Source organism: Osmerus eperlanus, chromosome 26 (assembly GCF_963692335.1).
Source record: "Osmerus eperlanus chromosome 26, fOsmEpe2.1, whole genome shotgun sequence".
NCBI lineage: Eukaryota > Metazoa > Chordata > Actinopteri > Osmeriformes > Osmeridae > Osmerus > Osmerus eperlanus.
In genome coordinates this window covers 142,460-158,159 of record NC_085043.1, presented here as the reverse complement: position 1 = coordinate 158,159, position 15,700 = coordinate 142,460, and the positions used below count along the sequence as shown (strand labels likewise).

General features: G+C 56.7%; 19 non-coding genes and 1 pseudogene across 19 annotated transcripts; all 20 read left to right on the top strand.

Annotated features, from left to right (window-relative positions):
• The first annotated feature begins 1,007 nt into the window (after positions 1-1,007).
• Positions 1,008-1,214, top strand: LOC134013258 (U2 spliceosomal RNA; annotated as a pseudogene).
• A 572-nt stretch (positions 1,215-1,786) lies between these two features.
• On the top strand, positions 1,787-1,904 carry LOC134013386 (U5 spliceosomal RNA). The gene has a single exon (XR_009928876.1). It is a non-coding gene; the product is annotated as a U5 spliceosomal RNA (small nuclear RNA).
• Positions 1,905-2,634: 730 nt separating this feature from the next.
• Positions 2,635-2,825, top strand: LOC134013205 (U2 spliceosomal RNA). The gene has a single exon (XR_009928724.1). It is a non-coding gene; the product is annotated as a U2 spliceosomal RNA (small nuclear RNA).
• Positions 2,826-3,398: 573 nt separating this feature from the next.
• On the top strand, positions 3,399-3,516 carry LOC134013385 (U5 spliceosomal RNA). The gene has a single exon (XR_009928875.1). It is a non-coding gene; the product is annotated as a U5 spliceosomal RNA (small nuclear RNA).
• A 602-nt stretch (positions 3,517-4,118) lies between these two features.
• LOC134013204 (U2 spliceosomal RNA) lies at positions 4,119-4,309 on the top strand. Its single transcript, XR_009928723.1, has one exon. It is a non-coding gene; the product is annotated as a U2 spliceosomal RNA (small nuclear RNA).
• A 577-nt stretch (positions 4,310-4,886) lies between these two features.
• LOC134013384 (U5 spliceosomal RNA) lies at positions 4,887-5,004 on the top strand. Its single transcript, XR_009928874.1, has one exon. It is a non-coding gene; the product is annotated as a U5 spliceosomal RNA (small nuclear RNA).
• Positions 5,005-5,606: 602 nt separating this feature from the next.
• On the top strand, positions 5,607-5,797 carry LOC134013203 (U2 spliceosomal RNA). Its single transcript, XR_009928722.1, has one exon. It is a non-coding gene; the product is annotated as a U2 spliceosomal RNA (small nuclear RNA).
• Positions 5,798-6,375: 578 nt separating this feature from the next.
• On the top strand, positions 6,376-6,493 carry LOC134013383 (U5 spliceosomal RNA). The gene has a single exon (XR_009928873.1). It is a non-coding gene; the product is annotated as a U5 spliceosomal RNA (small nuclear RNA).
• Positions 6,494-7,095: 602 nt separating this feature from the next.
• LOC134013202 (U2 spliceosomal RNA) lies at positions 7,096-7,286 on the top strand. Its single transcript, XR_009928721.1, has one exon. It is a non-coding gene; the product is annotated as a U2 spliceosomal RNA (small nuclear RNA).
• A 578-nt stretch (positions 7,287-7,864) lies between these two features.
• On the top strand, positions 7,865-7,982 carry LOC134013381 (U5 spliceosomal RNA). Its single transcript, XR_009928871.1, has one exon. It is a non-coding gene; the product is annotated as a U5 spliceosomal RNA (small nuclear RNA).
• A 594-nt stretch (positions 7,983-8,576) lies between these two features.
• Positions 8,577-8,767, top strand: LOC134013200 (U2 spliceosomal RNA). Its single transcript, XR_009928719.1, has one exon. It is a non-coding gene; the product is annotated as a U2 spliceosomal RNA (small nuclear RNA).
• Positions 8,768-9,351: 584 nt separating this feature from the next.
• Positions 9,352-9,469, top strand: LOC134013380 (U5 spliceosomal RNA). The gene has a single exon (XR_009928870.1). It is a non-coding gene; the product is annotated as a U5 spliceosomal RNA (small nuclear RNA).
• Positions 9,470-10,067: 598 nt separating this feature from the next.
• On the top strand, positions 10,068-10,258 carry LOC134013199 (U2 spliceosomal RNA). Its single transcript, XR_009928718.1, has one exon. It is a non-coding gene; the product is annotated as a U2 spliceosomal RNA (small nuclear RNA).
• Positions 10,259-10,835: 577 nt separating this feature from the next.
• LOC134013379 (U5 spliceosomal RNA) lies at positions 10,836-10,953 on the top strand. The gene has a single exon (XR_009928869.1). It is a non-coding gene; the product is annotated as a U5 spliceosomal RNA (small nuclear RNA).
• Positions 10,954-11,551: 598 nt separating this feature from the next.
• On the top strand, positions 11,552-11,742 carry LOC134013198 (U2 spliceosomal RNA). The gene has a single exon (XR_009928717.1). It is a non-coding gene; the product is annotated as a U2 spliceosomal RNA (small nuclear RNA).
• A 580-nt stretch (positions 11,743-12,322) lies between these two features.
• LOC134013378 (U5 spliceosomal RNA) lies at positions 12,323-12,440 on the top strand. The gene has a single exon (XR_009928868.1). It is a non-coding gene; the product is annotated as a U5 spliceosomal RNA (small nuclear RNA).
• Positions 12,441-13,042: 602 nt separating this feature from the next.
• On the top strand, positions 13,043-13,233 carry LOC134013197 (U2 spliceosomal RNA). Its single transcript, XR_009928716.1, has one exon. It is a non-coding gene; the product is annotated as a U2 spliceosomal RNA (small nuclear RNA).
• A 580-nt stretch (positions 13,234-13,813) lies between these two features.
• Positions 13,814-13,931, top strand: LOC134013377 (U5 spliceosomal RNA). The gene has a single exon (XR_009928867.1). It is a non-coding gene; the product is annotated as a U5 spliceosomal RNA (small nuclear RNA).
• Positions 13,932-14,534: 603 nt separating this feature from the next.
• On the top strand, positions 14,535-14,725 carry LOC134013196 (U2 spliceosomal RNA). The gene has a single exon (XR_009928715.1). It is a non-coding gene; the product is annotated as a U2 spliceosomal RNA (small nuclear RNA).
• Positions 14,726-15,302: 577 nt separating this feature from the next.
• On the top strand, positions 15,303-15,420 carry LOC134013376 (U5 spliceosomal RNA). The gene has a single exon (XR_009928866.1). It is a non-coding gene; the product is annotated as a U5 spliceosomal RNA (small nuclear RNA).
• Positions 15,421-15,700: the final 280 nt, after the last annotated feature.

The following is a 15,700-nucleotide window of genomic DNA, read 5'->3' as shown; positions in this document are numbered from 1 at the left end:
GTTAGGTGCGTGCGTGCGTGCGTGCGTGCGTGCGTGCGTGCGGGTAAGGCTTTTGTCTTTGCTTCTTCTGTAGCCGTTTCAATTCTGTTGCCTTTTGGCCTGGGCTTTCCGCTTCCGTCCCGCTTCCTCTGCGGCTTTTGGCCTGGGCTTTCCGCTTCCGTCCCCGCTTCCTCTGCGGCTTTTGGCCTGGGCTTTCCGCTTCCGTCCCCGCTTCCTCTGCGGCTTTTGGCCTGGGCTTTCCGCTTCCGTCCCCGCTTCCTCTGCGGCTTCTGGCCTGGGCTTTCCGCTTCCGTAGTTTCGGCCGTTCTTGGTGTGGCGACCGAGTGGCCCAGCCGGTGCACGGAGGGTCCGCGCGCGGGGGGCGTCCGATAATGCGGTCATCGCTTCTCGGCCTTTTGGCTAAGATCAAGTGAGTATCTGCTCATATCGAGCAGATATTGGCCCGCCCCCGTCGATACTGGATCGCCTGATAGGGATCCGGTGACGGGGGTGGGTCGAAGCGGTCGTTTGCCTGGGGGTTTCGGCCCCGACGCCAGACGGGGACTTGTCCCCTTTTCAGAACGTTGGGTGCTTCGGCACCCAACGTTGCTGGTAACCCAGAGGCGGGCCAGGCCGCCGGAGGGAACCAACGGTTGGACGGACGGAGGGCCGGACTACCAGGATTTGGAATCCTCGCAAGAGGATAGGAAATCCTCGCCGAAGGGCAGCCTGGGAGAAGTGGCGAAGGGATGGTGCCTTCCCAGGGGCCGTCGCGATAGAGGGCAGAGGGCCAGTCGCTCGACTCCACTGGCGAGGACGACGGGAGGAGAGGGAGACGGAGCCATCGGGGCGGAAGCCTAGATGGACCCCGTCGAACTTGGACTTCCACTTGTAACCCCCTAGGGGGCAATTGTTATGTGCGCCGCCTCGGCGGCTTTTGTCCTGTACCCCCTTGTGGGGATTCTGTACTTGTATCGGACTGTCTTGTGGATTGTCTTTTATTTGAAAGTTTTTACGAATTGATCAATACTTCTTTTTCTTTTTTTTTAGAAGAAAAAAAAAAAAAAAAAAAAAAAAAAAAATCTGTTCTTATCAGTTTAATATCTGATATGTCCTCCATGCGAGGACAACATATTAAACGGATTTTTGCAACAGGGAGTCGGAACAGGGGCTCGCTCCGTCCGCTCCGCGCATCGCCCCGGTATTGCAGCGTCTCCGGGAAGGGTGCACTCTTTCTAAGCGTGTCAAAGAGAAAAGCTAGTGAAAAAAAGGGGGTGTGGGCGGAGCCCTGTCGGCCGGTGGCGTTTTCCCGCCCTTTTAGATATAAAAAAAAAAAAAAAAAAAAGTGAGGTGAGTGACCTCAAAGGGGGGGGGGCTGTGAGTGAGTGAGTGAGTGAGTGAGTGAGTGAGTGAGAGAGAGAGAGAGAGAGAGAGAGAGAGAGAGAGAGAGAGAGAGAGAGAGAGAGAGAGAGAACTGGCTGACAGTCAGCGGCCGAGGTGAAAAATGGGAAGGCAATCGGAATGAGTTTTTTATCGCCGTGTCAGCCCACACCAACACGGAGTCGACTGGCTGGAAGGCGCATACGATAAACACGTAGGGATCTTAATCGAGAAAAAGCGATACGTGAAATGGAGAAATTGCGGCGATAAAAGAGAAGCCAAGCGGGCGGGCGGGCCGAGCCCCTCCGCAGGCCCGTGGCGTTTCCGCGCCTTTTTTTCCCGATAAGGATGCGGTTCGCCGCCGCGGACGGGTGAGTCAGGGCCAACGGAGGGGTTGGGGGTAGGCCGTTTGGGCCGTTTCAAATCGGCACTCTGGTTCCCCTTCAGCACGCACAAGCCTTTCGCCTTTTACTAAAGACTTCCGTGGAGGGGAACGCCGACGAGTGGAACGTGGTATTTTTGGGAGGCTTTGCCCGAGGGAGGGCAGAGCCTGATGGACGTGTGACAAAAGCAGGGTAAGGTTGGCTTTGGGGTTGCGTGCGTGCGTGCGTGCGTGCGTGCGTGCAAGGCAGGTTTTGTTTTTGCATCTTCTGTAGCCGTTTCAATTCTGTTGCCTTTTCCTTTGATTTCCTCTTCCGTCCCCGCTTCTTCTGCGGCTTTTGGCCTTGGCTTTCGGCTTCCGTCCCTGCTTGGCTTTGGGGTTAGGTGCGTGCGTGCGTGCGTGCGTGCGTGCGTGCGTGCGTGCGGGTAAGGCTTTTGTCTTTGCTTCTTCTGTAGCCGTTTCAATTCTGTTGCCTTTTGGCCTGGGCTTTCCGCTTCCGTCCCGCTTCCTCTGCGGCTTTTGGCCTGGGCTTTCCGCTTCCGTCCCCGCTTCCTCTGCGGCTTTTGGCCTGGGCTTTCCGCTTCCGTCCCCGCTTCCTCTGCGGCTTTTGGCCTGGGCTTTCCGCTTCCGTCCCCGCTTCCTCTGCGGCTTTTGGCCTGGGCTTTCCGCTTCCGTCCCCGCTTCCTCTGCGGCTTTTGGCCTGGGCTTTCCGCTTCCGTCCCCGCTTCCTCTGCGGCTTTTGGCCTGGGCTTTCCGCTTCCGTCCCCGCTTCCTCTGCGGCTTCTGGCCTGGGCTTTCCGCTTCCGTAGTTTCGGCCGTTCTTGGTGTGGCGACCGAGTGGCCCAGCCGGTGCACGGAGGGTCCGCGCGCGGGGGGCGTCCGATAATGCGGTCATCGCTTCTCGGCCTTTTGGCTAAGATCAAGTGTAGTATCTGTTCTTATCAGTTTAATATCTGATATGTCCTCCATGCGAGGACAACATATTAAACGGATTTTTGCAACAGGGAGTCGGAACAGGGGCTCGCTCCGTCCGCTCCGCGCATCGCCCCGGTATTGCAGCGTCTCCGGGAAGGGTGCACTCTTTCTAAGCGTGTCAAAGAGAAAAGCTAGTGAAAAAAAGGGGGTGTGGGCGGAGCCCTGTCGGCCGGTGGCGTTTTCCCGCCCTTTTAGATATAAAAAAAAAAAAAAAAAAAAAAAAAAAAAGTGAGGTGAGTGACCTCAAAGGGGGGGGGGCTGTGAGTGAGTGAGTGAGTGAGTGAGTGAGTGAGTGAGAGAGAGAGAGAGAGAGAGAGAGAGAGAGAGAGAGAGAGAGAGAGAGAGAGAACTGGCTGACAGTCAGCGGCCGAGGTGAAAAATGGGAAGGCAATCGGAATGAGTTTTTTATCGCCGTGTCAGCCCACACCAACACGGAGTCGACTGGCTGGAAGGCGCATACGATAAACACGTAGGGATCTTAATCGAGAAAAAGCGATACGTGAAATGGAGAAATTGCGGCGATAAAAGAGAAGCCAAGCGGGCGGGCGGGCCGAGCCCCTCCGCAGGCCCGTGGCGTTTCCGCGCCTTTTTTTCCCGATAAGGATGCGGTTCGCCGCCGCGGACGGGTGAGTCAGGGCCAACGGAGGGGTTGGGGGTAGGCCGTTTGGGCCGTTTCAAATCGGCACTCTGGTTCCCCTTCAGCACGCACAAGCCTTTCGCCTTTTACTAAAGACTTCCGTGGAGGGGAACGCCGACGAGTGGAACGTGGTATTTTTGGGAGGCTTTGCCCGAGGGAGGGCAGAGCCTGATGGACGTGTGACAAAAGCAGGGTAAGGTTGGCTTTGGGGTTGCGTGCGTGCGTGCGTGCGTGCGTGCGTGCAAGGCAGGTTTTGTTTTTGCATCTTCTGTAGCCGTTTCAATTCTGTTGCCTTTTCCTTTGATTTCCTCTTCCGTCCCCGCTTCTTCTGCGGCTTTTGGCCTTGGCTTTCGGCTTCCGTCCCTGCTTGGCTTTGGGGTTAGGTGCGTGCGTGCGTGCGTGCGTGCGTGCGTGCGTGCGTGCGTGCGGGTAAGGCTTTTGTCTTTGCTTCTTCTGTAGCCGTTTCAATTCTGTTGCCTTTTGGCCTGGGCTTTCCGCTTCCGTCCCGCTTCCTCTGCGGCTTTTGGCCTGGGCTTTCCGCTTCCGTCCCCGCTTCCTCTGCGGCTTTTGGCCTGGGCTTTCCGCTTCCGTCCCCGCTTCCTCTGCGGCTTTTGGCCTGGGCTTTCCGCTTCCGTCCCCGCTTCCTCTGCGGCTTCTGGCCTGGGCTTTCCGCTTCCGTAGTTTCGGCCGTTCTTGGTGTGGCGACCGAGTGGCCCAGCCGGTGCACGGAGGGTCCGCGCGCGGGGGGCGTCCGATAATGCGGTCATCGCTTCTCGGCCTTTTGGCTAAGATCAAGTGTAGTATCTGTTCTTATCAGTTTAATATCTGATATGTCCTCCATGCGAGGACAACATATTAAACGGATTTTTGCAACAGGGAGTCGGAACAGGGGCTCGCTCCGTCCGCTCCGCGCATCGCCCCGGTATTGCAGCGTCTCCGGGAAGGGTGCACTCTTTCTAAGCGTGTCAAAGAGAAAAGCTAGTGAAAAAAAGGGGGTGTGGGCGGAGCCCTGTCGGCCGGTGGCGTTTTCCCGCCCTTTTAGATATAAAAAAAAAAAAAAAAAAAAAAAAAAAGTGAGGTGAGTGACCTCAAAGGGGGGGGGGCTGTGAGTGAGTGAGTGAGTGAGTGAGTGAGTGAGTGAGAGAGAGAGAGAGAGAGAGAGAGAGAGAGAGAGAGAGAGAGAGAGAGAGAGAGAGAGAACTGGCTGACAGTCAGCGGCCGAGGTGAAAAATGGGAAGGCAATCGGAATGAGTTTTTTATCGCCGTGTCAGCCCACACCAACACGGAGTCGACTGGCTGGAAGGCGCATACGATAAACACGTAGGGATCTTAATCGAGAAAAAGCGATCCGTGAAATGGAGAAATTGCGGCGATAAAAGAGAAGCCAAGCGGGCGGGCGGGCCGAGCCCCTCCGCAGGCCCGTGGCGTTTCCGCGCCTTTTTTTCCCGATAAGGATGCGGTTCGCCGCCGCGGACGGGTGAGTCAGGGCCAACGGAGGGGTTGGGGGTAGGCCGTTTGGGCCGTTTCAAATCGGCACTCTGGTTCCCCTTCAGCACGCACAAGCCTTTCGCCTTTTACTAAAGACTTCCGTGGAGGGGAACGCCGACGAGTGGAACGTGGTATTTTTGGGAGGCTTTGCCCGAGGGAGGGCAGAGCCTGATGGACGTGTGACAAAAGCAGGGTAAGGTTGGCTTTGGGGTTGCGTGCGTGCGTGCGTGCGTGCGTGCGTGCAAGGCAGGTTTTGTTTTTGCATCTTCTGTAGCCGTTTCAATTCTGTTGCCTTTTCCTTTGATTTCCTCTTCCGTCCCCGCTTCTTCTGCGGCTTTTGGCCTTGGCTTTCGGCTTCCGTCCCTGCTTGGCTTTGGGGTTAGGTGCGTGCGTGCGTGCGTGCGTGCGTGCGTGCGTGCGTGCGTGCGGGTAAGGCTTTTGTCTTTGCTTCTTCTGTAGCCGTTTCAATTCTGTTGCCTTTTGGCCTGGGCTTTCCGCTTCCGTCCCGCTTCCTCTGCGGCTTTTGGCCTGGGCTTTCCGCTTCCGTCCCCGCTTCCTCTGCGGCTTTTGGCCTGGGCTTTCCGCTTCCGTCCCCGCTTCCTCTGCGGCTTTTGGCCTGGGCTTTCCGCTTCCGTCCCCGCTTCCTCTGCGGCTTCTGGCCTGGGCTTTCCGCTTCCGTAGTTTCGGCCGTTCTTGGTGTGGCGACCGAGTGGCCCAGCCGGTGCACGGAGGGTCCGCGCGCGGGGGGCGTCCGATAATGCGGTCATCGCTTCTCGGCCTTTTGGCTAAGATCAAGTGTAGTATCTGTTCTTATCAGTTTAATATCTGATATGTCCTCCATGCGAGGACAACATATTAAACGGATTTTTGCAACAGGGAGTCGGAACAGGGGCTCGCTCCGTCCGCTCCGCGCATCGCCCCGGTATTGCAGCGTCTCCGGGAAGGGTGCACTCTTTCTAAGCGTGTCAAAGAGAAAAGCTAGTGAAAAAAAGGGGGTGTGGGCGGAGCCCTGTCGGCCGGTGGCGTTTTCCCGCCCTTTTAGATATAAAAAAAAAAAAAAAAAAAAAAAAAAAAGTGAGGTGAGTGACCTCAAAGGGGGGGGGGCTGTGAGTGAGTGAGTGAGTGAGTGAGTGAGTGAGTGAGAGAGAGAGAGAGAGAGAGAGAGAGAGAGAGAGAGAGAGAGAGAGAGAGAGAGAGAGAACTGGCTGACAGTCAGCGGCCGAGGTGAAAAATGGGAAGGCAATCGGAATGAGTTTTTTATCGCCGTGTCAGCCCACACCAACACGGAGTCGACTGGCTGGAAGGCGCATACGATAAACACGTAGGGATCTTAATCGAGAAAAAGCGATCCGTGAAATGGAGAAATTGCGGCGATAAAAGAGAAGCCAAGCGGGCGGGCGGGCCGAGCCCCTCCGCAGGCCCGTGGCGTTTCCGCGCCTTTTTTTCCCGATAAGGATGCGGTTCGCCGCCGCGGACGGGTGAGTCAGGGCCAACGGAGGGGTTGGGGGTAGGCCGTTTGGGCCGTTTCAAATCGGCACTCTGGTTCCCCTTCAGCACGCACAAGCCTTTCGCCTTTTACTAAAGACTTCCGTGGAGGGGAACGCCGACGAGTGGAACGTGGTATTTTTGGGAGGCTTTGCCCGAGGGAGGGCAGAGCCTGATGGACGTGTGACAAAAGCAGGGTAAGGTTGGCTTTGGGGTTGCGTGCGTGCGTGCGTGCGTGCGTGCGTGCAAGGCAGGTTTTGTTTTTGCATCTTCTGTAGCCGTTTCAATTCTGTTGCCTTTTCCTTTGATTTCCTCTTCCGTCCCCGCTTCTTCTGCGGCTTTTGGCCTTGGCTTTCGGCTTCCGTCCCTGCTTGGCTTTGGGGTTAGGTGCGTGCGTGCGTGCGTGCGTGCGTGCGTGCGTGCGTGCGTGCGGGTAAGGCTTTTGTCTTTGCTTCTTCTGTAGCCGTTTCAATTCTGTTGCCTTTTGGCCTGGGCTTTCCGCTTCCGTCCCGCTTCCTCTGCGGCTTTTGGCCTGGGCTTTCCGCTTCCGTCCCCGCTTCCTCTGCGGCTTTTGGCCTGGGCTTTCCGCTTCCGTCCCCGCTTCCTCTGCGGCTTTTGGCCTGGGCTTTCCGCTTCCGTCCCCGCTTCCTCTGCGGCTTCTGGCCTGGGCTTTCCGCTTCCGTAGTTTCGGCCGTTCTTGGTGTGGCGACCGAGTGGCCCAGCCGGTGCACGGAGGGTCCGCGCGCGGGGGGCGTCCGATAATGCGGTCATCGCTTCTCGGCCTTTTGGCTAAGATCAAGTGTAGTATCTGTTCTTATCAGTTTAATATCTGATATGTCCTCCATGCGAGGACAACATATTAAACGGATTTTTGCAACAGGGAGTCGGAACAGGGGCTCGCTCCGTCCGCTCCGCGCATCGCCCCGGTATTGCAGCGTCTCCGGGAAGGGTGCACTCTTTCTAAGCGTGTCAAAGAGAAAAGCTAGTGAAAAAAAGGGGGTGTGGGCGGAGCCCTGTCGGCCGGTGGCGTTTTCCCGCCCTTTTAGATATAAAAAAAAAAAAAAAAAAAAAAAAAAAAGTGAGGTGAGTGACCTCAAAGGGGGGGGGGCTGTGAGTGAGTGAGTGAGTGAGTGAGTGAGTGAGTGAGAGAGAGAGAGAGAGAGAGAGAGAGAGAGAGAGAGAGAGAGAGAGAGAGAGAGAGAGAACTGGCTGACAGTCAGCGGCCGAGGTGAAAAATGGGAAGGCAATCGGAATGAGTTTTTTATCGCCGTGTCAGCCCACACCAACACGGAGTCGACTGGCTGGAAGGCGCATACGATAAACACGTAGGGATCTTAATCGAGAAAAAGCGATCCGTGAAATGGAGAAATTGCGGCGATAAAAGAGAAGCCAAGCGGGCGGGCGGGCCGAGCCCCTCCGCAGGCCCGTGGCGTTTCCGCGCCTTTTTTTCCCGATAAGGATGCGGTTCGCCGCCGCGGACGGGTGAGTCAGGGCCAACGGAGGGGTTGGGGGTAGGCCGTTTGGGCCGTTTCAAATCGGCACTCTGGTTCCCCTTCAGCACGCACAAGCCTTTCGCCTTTTACTAAAGACTTCCGTGGAGGGGAACGCCGACGAGTGGAACGTGGTATTTTTGGGAGGCTTTGCCCGAGGGAGGGCAGAGCCTGATGGACGTGTGACAAAAGCAGGGTAAGGTTGGCTTTGGGGTTGCGTGCGTGCGTGCGTGCGTGCGTGCGTGCAAGGCAGGTTTTGTTTTTGCATCTTCTGTAGCCGTTTCAATTCTGTTGCCTTTTCCTTTGATTTCCTCTTCCGTCCCCGCTTCTTCTGCGGCTTTTGGCCTTGGCTTTCGGCTTCCGTCCCTGCTTGGCTTTGGGGTTAGGTGCGTGCGTGCGTGCGTGCGTGCGTGCGTGCGTGCGGGTAAGGCTTTTGTCTTTGCTTCTTCTGTAGCCGTTTCAATTCTGTTGCCTTTTGGCCTGGGCTTTCCGCTTCCGTCCCGCTTCCTCTGCGGCTTTTGGCCTGGGCTTTCCGCTTCCGTCCCCGCTTCCTCTGCGGCTTTTGGCCTGGGCTTTCCGCTTCCGTCCCCGCTTCCTCTGCGGCTTTTGGCCTGGGCTTTCCGCTTCCGTCCCCGCTTCCTCTGCGGCTTCTGGCCTGGGCTTTCCGCTTCCGTAGTTTCGGCCGTTCTTGGTGTGGCGACCGAGTGGCCCAGCCGGTGCACGGAGGGTCCGCGCGCGGGGGGCGTCCGATAATGCGGTCATCGCTTCTCGGCCTTTTGGCTAAGATCAAGTGTAGTATCTGTTCTTATCAGTTTAATATCTGATATGTCCTCCATGCGAGGACAACATATTAAACGGATTTTTGCAACAGGGAGTCGGAACAGGGGCTCGCTCCGTCCGCTCCGCGCATCGCCCCGGTATTGCAGCGTCTCCGGGAAGGGTGCACTCTTTCTAAGCGTGTCAAAGAGAAAAGCTAGTGAAAAAAAGGGGGTGTGGGCGGAGCCCTGTCGGCCGGTGGCGTTTTCCCGCCCTTTTAGATATAAAAAAAAAAAAAAAAAAAAAAAAAAAAGTGAGGTGAGTGACCTCAAAGGGGGGGGGGCTGTGAGTGAGTGAGTGAGTGAGTGAGTGAGTGAGTGAGTGAGTGAGAGAGAGAGAGAGAGAGAGAGAGAGAGAGAGAGAGAGAGAGAGAGAGAGAGAGAGAACTGGCTGACAGTCAGCGGCCGAGGTGAAAAATGGGAAGGCAATCGGAATGAGTTTTTTATCGCCGTGTCAGCCCACACCAACACGGAGTCGACTGGCTGGAAGGCGCATACGATAAACACGTAGGGATCTTAATCGAGAAAAAGCGATCCGTGAAATGGAGAAATTGCGGCGATAAAAGAGAAGCCAAGCGGGCGGGCGGGCCGAGCCCCTCCGCAGGCCCGTGGCGTTTCCGCGCCTTTTTTTCCCGATAAGGATGCGGTTCGCCGCCGCGGACGGGTGAGTCAGGGCCAACGGAGGGGTTGGGGGTAGGCCGTTTGGGCCGTTTCAAATCGGCACTCTGGTTCCCCTTCAGCACGCACAAGCCTTTCGCCTTTTACTAAAGACTTCCGTGGAGGGGAACGCCGACGAGTGGAACGTGGTATTTTTGGGAGGCTTTGCCCGAGGGAGGGCAGAGCCTGATGGACGTGTGACAAAAGCAGGGTAAGGTTGGCTTTGGGGTTGCGTGCGTGCGTGCGTGCGTGCGTGCGTGCAAGGCAGGTTTTGTTTTTGCATCTTCTGTAGCCGTTTCAATTCTGTTGCCTTTTCCTTTGATTTCCTCTTCCGTCCCCGCTTCTTCTGCGGCTTTTGGCCTTGGCTTTCGGCTTCCGTCCCTGCTTGGCTTTGGGGTTAGGTGCGTGCGTGCGTGCGTGCGTGCGTGCGTGCGTGCGTGCGGGTAAGGCTTTTGTCTTTGCTTCTTCTGTAGCCGTTTCAATTCTGTTGCCTTTTGGCCTGGGCTTTCCGCTTCCGTCCCGCTTCCTCTGCGGCTTTTGGCCTGGGCTTTCCGCTTCCGTCCCCGCTTCCTCTGCGGCTTTTGGCCTGGGCTTTCCGCTTCCGTCCCCGCTTCCTCTGCGGCTTTTGGCCTGGGCTTTCCGCTTCCGTCCCCGCTTCCTCTGCGGCTTCTGGCCTGGGCTTTCCGCTTCCGTAGTTTCGGCCGTTCTTGGTGTGGCGACCGAGTGGCCCAGCCGGTGCACGGAGGGTCCGCGCGCGGGGGGCGTCCGATAATGCGGTCATCGCTTCTCGGCCTTTTGGCTAAGATCAAGTGTAGTATCTGTTCTTATCAGTTTAATATCTGATATGTCCTCCATGCGAGGACAACATATTAAACGGATTTTTGCAACAGGGAGTCGGAACAGGGGCTCGCTCCGTCCGCTCCGCGCATCGCCCCGGTATTGCAGCGTCTCCGGGAAGGGTGCACTCTTTCTAAGCGTGTCAAAGAGAAAAGCTAGTGAAAAAAAGGGGGTGTGGGCGGAGCCCTGTCGGCCGGTGGCGTTTTCCCGCCCTTTTAGATATAAAAAAAAAAAAAAAAAAAAAGTGAGGTGAGTGACCTCAAAGGGGGGGGGGCTGTGAGTGAGTGAGTGAGTGAGTGAGTGAGTGAGTGAGTGAGTGAGAGAGAGAGAGAGAGAGAGAGAGAGAGAGAGAGAGAGAGAGAGAGAGAGAGAGAGAACTGGCTGACAGTCAGCGGCCGAGGTGAAAAATGGGAAGGCAATCGGAATGAGTTTTTTATCGCCGTGTCAGCCCACACCAACACGGAGTCGACTGGCTGGAAGGCGCATACGATAAACACGTAGGGATCTTAATCGAGAAAAAGCGATCCGTGAAATGGAGAAATTGCGGCGATAAAAGAGAAGCCAAGCGGGCGGGCGGGCCGAGCCCCTCCGCAGGCCCGTGGCGTTTCCGCGCCTTTTTTTCCCGATAAGGATGCGGTTCGCCGCCGCGGACGGGTGAGTCAGGGCCAACGGAGGGGTTGGGGGTAGGCCGTTTGGGCCGTTTCAAATCGGCACTCTGGTTCCCCTTCAGCACGCACAAGCCTTTCGCCTTTTACTAAAGACTTCCGTGGAGGGGAACGCCGACGAGTGGAACGTGGTATTTTTGGGAGGCTTTGCCCGAGGGAGGGCAGAGCCTGATGGACGTGTGACAAAAGCAGGGTAAGGTTGGCTTTGGGGTTGCGTGCGTGCGTGCGTGCGTGCGTGCGTGCAAGGCAGGTTTTGTTTTTGCATCTTCTGTAGCCGTTTCAATTCTGTTGCCTTTTCCTTTGATTTCCTCTTCCGTCCCCGCTTCTTCTGCGGCTTTTGGCCTTGGCTTTCGGCTTCCGTCCCTGCTTGGCTTTGGGGTTAGGTGCGTGCGTGCGTGCGTGCGTGCGTGCGTGCGTGCGTGCGGGTAAGGCTTTTGTCTTTGCTTCTTCTGTAGCCGTTTCAATTCTGTTGCCTTTTGGCCTGGGCTTTCCGCTTCCGTCCCGCTTCCTCTGCGGCTTTTGGCCTGGGCTTTCCGCTTCCGTCCCCGCTTCCTCTGCGGCTTTTGGCCTGGGCTTTCCGCTTCCGTCCCCGCTTCCTCTGCGGCTTTTGGCCTGGGCTTTCCGCTTCCGTCCCCGCTTCCTCTGCGGCTTCTGGCCTGGGCTTTCCGCTTCCGTAGTTTCGGCCGTTCTTGGTGTGGCGACCGAGTGGCCCAGCCGGTGCACGGAGGGTCCGCGCGCGGGGGGCGTCCGATAATGCGGTCATCGCTTCTCGGCCTTTTGGCTAAGATCAAGTGTAGTATCTGTTCTTATCAGTTTAATATCTGATATGTCCTCCATGCGAGGACAACATATTAAACGGATTTTTGCAACAGGGAGTCGGAACAGGGGCTCGCTCCGTCCGCTCCGCGCATCGCCCCGGTATTGCAGCGTCTCCGGGAAGGGTGCACTCTTTCTAAGCGTGTCAAAGAGAAAAGCTAGTGAAAAAAAGGGGGTGTGGGCGGAGCCCTGTCGGCCGGTGGCGTTTTCCCGCCCTTTTAGATATAAAAAAAAAAAAAAAAAAAAAGTGAGGTGAGTGACCTCAAAGGGGGGGGGGCTGTGAGTGAGTGAGTGAGTGAGTGAGTGAGTGAGTGAGTGAGTGAGAGAGAGAGAGAGAGAGAGAGAGAGAGAGAGAGAGAGAGAGAGAGAGAGAGAGAAGAGAACTGGCTGACAGTCAGCGGCCGAGGTGAAAAATGGGAAGGCAATCGGAATGAGTTTTTTATCGCCGTGTCAGCCCACACCAACACGGAGTCGACTGGCTGGAAGGCGCATACGATAAACACGTAGGGATCTTAATCGAGAAAAAGCGATCCGTGAAATGGAGAAATTGCGGCGATAAAAGAGAAGCCAAGCGGGCGGGCGGGCCGAGCCCCTCCGCAGGCCCGTGGCGTTTCCGCGCCTTTTTTTCCCGATAAGGATGCGGTTCGCCGCCGCGGACGGGTGAGTCAGGGCCAACGGAGGGGTTGGGGGTAGGCCGTTTGGGCCGTTTCAAATCGGCACTCTGGTTCCCCTTCAGCACGCACAAGCCTTTCGCCTTTTACTAAAGACTTCCGTGGAGGGGAACGCCGACGAGTGGAACGTGGTATTTTTGGGAGGCTTTGCCCGAGGGAGGGCAGAGCCTGATGGACGTGTGACAAAAGCAGGGTAAGGTTGGCTTTGGGGTTGCGTGCGTGCGTGCGTGCGTGCGTGCGTGCAAGGCAGGTTTTGTTTTTGCATCTTCTGTAGCCGTTTCAATTCTGTTGCCTTTTCCTTTGATTTCCTCTTCCGTCCCCGCTTCTTCTGCGGCTTTTGGCCTTGGCTTTCGGCTTCCGTCCCTGCTTGGCTTTGGGGTTAGGTGCGTGCGTGCGTGCGTGCGTGCGTGCGTGCGTGCGTGCGTGCGGGTAAGGCTTTTGTCTTTGCTTCTTCTGTAGCCGTTTCAATTCTGTTGCCTTTTGGCCTGGGCTTTCCGCTTCCGTCCCGCTTCCTCTGCGGCTTTTGGCCTGGGCTTTCCGCTTCCGTCCCCGCTTCCTCTGCGGCTTTTGGCCTGGGCTTTCCGCTTCCGTCCCCGCTTCCTCTGCGGCTTTTGGCCTGGGCTTTCCGCTTCCGTCCCCGCTTCCTCTGCGGCTTCTGGCCTGGGCTTTCCGCTTCCGTAGTTTCGGCCGTTCTTGGTGTGGCGACCGAGTGGCCCAGCCGGTGCACGGAGGGTCCGCGCGCGGGGGGCGTCCGATAATGCGGTCATCGCTTCTCGGCCTTTTGGCTAAGATCAAGTGTAGTATCTGTTCTTATCAGTTTAATATCTGATATGTCCTCCATGCGAGGACAACATATTAAACGGATTTTTGCAACAGGGAGTCGGAACAGGGGCTCGCTCCGTCCGCTCCGCGCATCGCCCCGGTATTGCAGCGTCTCCGGGAAGGGTGCACTCTTTCTAAGCGTGTCAAAGAGAAAAGCTAGTGAAAAAAAGGGGGTGTGGGCGGAGCCCTGTCGGCCGGTGGCGTTTTCCCGCCCTTTTAGATATAAAAAAAAAAAAAAAAAAAAAAAAAAAAGTGAGGTGAGTGACCTCAAAGGGGGGGGGGCTGTGAGTGAGTGAGTGAGTGAGTGAGTGAGTGAGTGAGAGAGAGAGAGAGAGAGAGAGAGAGAGAGAGAGAGAGAGAGAGAGAGAGAGAGAGAGAGAACTGGCTGACAGTCAGCGGCCGAGGTGAAAAATGGGAAGGCAATCGGAATGAGTTTTTTATCGCCGTGTCAGCCCACACCAACACGGAGTCGACTGGCTGGAAGGCGCATACGATAAACACGTAGGGATCTTAATCGAGAAAAAGCGATCCGTGAAATGGAGAAATTGCGGCGATAAAAGAGAAGCCAAGCGGGCGGGCGGGCCGAGCCCCTCCGCAGGCCCGTGGCGTTTCCGCGCCTTTTTTTCCCGATAAGGATGCGGTTCGCCGCCGCGGACGGGTGAGTCAGGGCCAACGGAGGGGTTGGGGGTAGGCCGTTTGGGCCGTTTCAAATCGGCACTCTGGTTCCCCTTCAGCACGCACAAGCCTTTCGCCTTTTACTAAAGACTTCCGTGGAGGGGAACGCCGACGAGTGGAACGTGGTATTTTTGGGAGGCTTTGCCCGAGGGAGGGCAGAGCCTGATGGACGTGTGACAAAAGCAGGGTAAGGTTGGCTTTGGGGTTGCGTGCGTGCGTGCGTGCGTGCGTGCGTGCAAGGCAGGTTTTGTTTTTGCATCTTCTGTAGCCGTTTCAATTCTGTTGCCTTTTCCTTTGATTTCCTCTTCCGTCCCCGCTTCTTCTGCGGCTTTTGGCCTTGGCTTTCGGCTTCCGTCCCTGCTTGGCTTTGGGGTTAGGTGCGTGCGTGCGTGCGTGCGTGCGTGCCGTGCGTGCGTGCGTGCGGGTAAGGCTTTTGTCTTTGCTTCTTCTGTAGCCGTTTCAATTCTGTTGCCTTTTGGCCTGGGCTTTCCGCTTCCGTCCCGCTTCCTCTGCGGCTTTTGGCCTGGGCTTTCCGCTTCCGTCCCCGCTTCCTCTGCGGCTTTTGGCCTGGGCTTTCCGCTTCCGTCCCCGCTTCCTCTGCGGCTTTTGGCCTGGGCTTTCCGCTTCCGTCCCCGCTTCCTCTGCGGCTTCTGGCCTGGGCTTTCCGCTTCCGTAGTTTCGGCCGTTCTTGGTGTGGCGACCGAGTGGCCCAGCCGGTGCACGGAGGGTCCGCGCGCGGGGGGCGTCCGATAATGCGGTCATCGCTTCTCGGCCTTTTGGCTAAGATCAAGTGTAGTATCTGTTCTTATCAGTTTAATATCTGATATGTCCTCCATGCGAGGACAACATATTAAACGGATTTTTGCAACAGGGAGTCGGAACAGGGGCTCGCTCCGTCCGCTCCGCGCATCGCCCCGGTATTGCAGCGTCTCCGGGAAGGGTGCACTCTTTCTAAGCGTGTCAAAGAGAAAAGCTAGTGAAAAAAAGGGGGTGTGGGCGGAGCCCTGTCGGCCGGTGGCGTTTTCCCGCCCTTTTAGATATAAAAAAAAAAAAAAAAAAAAAAAAAAAGTGAGGTGAGTGACCTCAAAGGGGGGGGGGCTGTGAGTGAGTGAGTGAGTGAGTGAGTGAGTGAGTGAGAGAGAGAGAGAGAGAGAGAGAGAGAGAGAGAGAGAGAGAGAGAGAGAGAGAGAGAGAACTGGCTGACAGTCAGCGGCCGAGGTGAAAAATGGGAAGGCAATCGGAATGAGTTTTTTATCGCCGTGTCAGCCCACACCAACACGGAGTCGACTGGCTGGAAGGCGCATACGATAAACACGTAGGGATCTTAATCGAGAAAAAGCGATCCGTGAAATGGAGAAATTGCGGCGATAAAAGAGAAGCCAAGCGGGCGGGCGGGCCGAGCCCCTCCGCAGGCCCGTGGCGTTTCCGCGCCTTTTTTTCCCGATAAGGATGCGGTTCGCCGCCGCGGACGGGTGAGTCAGGGCCAACGGAGGGGTTGGGGGTAGGCCGTTTGGGCCGTTTCAAATCGGCACTCTGGTTCCCCTTCAGCACGCACAAGCCTTTCGCCTTTTACTAAAGACTTCCGTGGAGGGGAACGCCGACGAGTGGAACGTGGTATTTTTGGGAGGCTTTGCCCGAGGGAGGGCAGAGCCTGATGGACGTGTGACAAAAGCAGGGTAAGGTTGGCTTTGGGGTTGCGTGCGTGCGTGCGTGCGTGCGTGCGTGCAAGGCAGGTTTTGTTTTTGCATCTTCTGTAGCCGTTTCAATTCTGTTGCCTTTTCCTTTGATTTCCTCTTCCGTCCCCGCTTCTTCTGCGGCTTTTGGCCTTGGCTTTCGGCTTCCGTCCCTGCTTGGCTTTGGGGTTAGGTGCGTGCGTGCGTGCGTGCGTGCGTGCGTGCGTGCGTGCGTGCGGGTAAGGCTTTTGTC